The sequence below is a fragment of the Sinocyclocheilus anshuiensis genome, unplaced genomic scaffold, assembly GCF_001515605.1.
Source record: "Sinocyclocheilus anshuiensis isolate Anshui unplaced genomic scaffold, SAMN03320099.WGS_v1.1 scaffold1365, whole genome shotgun sequence".
In the NCBI taxonomy this organism is placed as follows: Eukaryota; Metazoa; Chordata; class Actinopteri; order Cypriniformes; family Cyprinidae; genus Sinocyclocheilus; species Sinocyclocheilus anshuiensis.
Window position 1 is genome coordinate 1,773,805 of NW_015551032.1, and position 451 is coordinate 1,774,255.

Genomic DNA, 451 nt, shown 5'->3' on the forward strand with positions numbered 1-451 from the left:
TCTTTTTTTTTTTTTTTGACTGCCAACTCCAGGAGGTCAAACTACATTTTAATATTCTTTTTTTATTTCAGTGGGGCTTGCCACTTTGTGCAAGCCTGTTACCAAAATGTCTAAATGTAAAAAAATGTTTTTAAAAAGTGTGATTTAGAAAATGTTCTTTAATCAACGTCAAATTAATAAAGTCAACAAAATGTATACAATAATATATATATATATATATATATATATATTATTGTATACATTTTGTTGACTTTATTAATTTGACGTTGATTAAAGAACATTTTCTAAATCACACTTTTTAAAAACATTTTTTTACATTTAGACATTTTGGTAACAGGCTTGCACAAAGTGGCAAGCCCCACTGAAATAAAAAAAGAATATTAAAATGTAGTTTGACCTCCTGGAGTTGGCAGTCAAAAAAAAAAAAAAGAAGAAATTCATTATTTTCAGC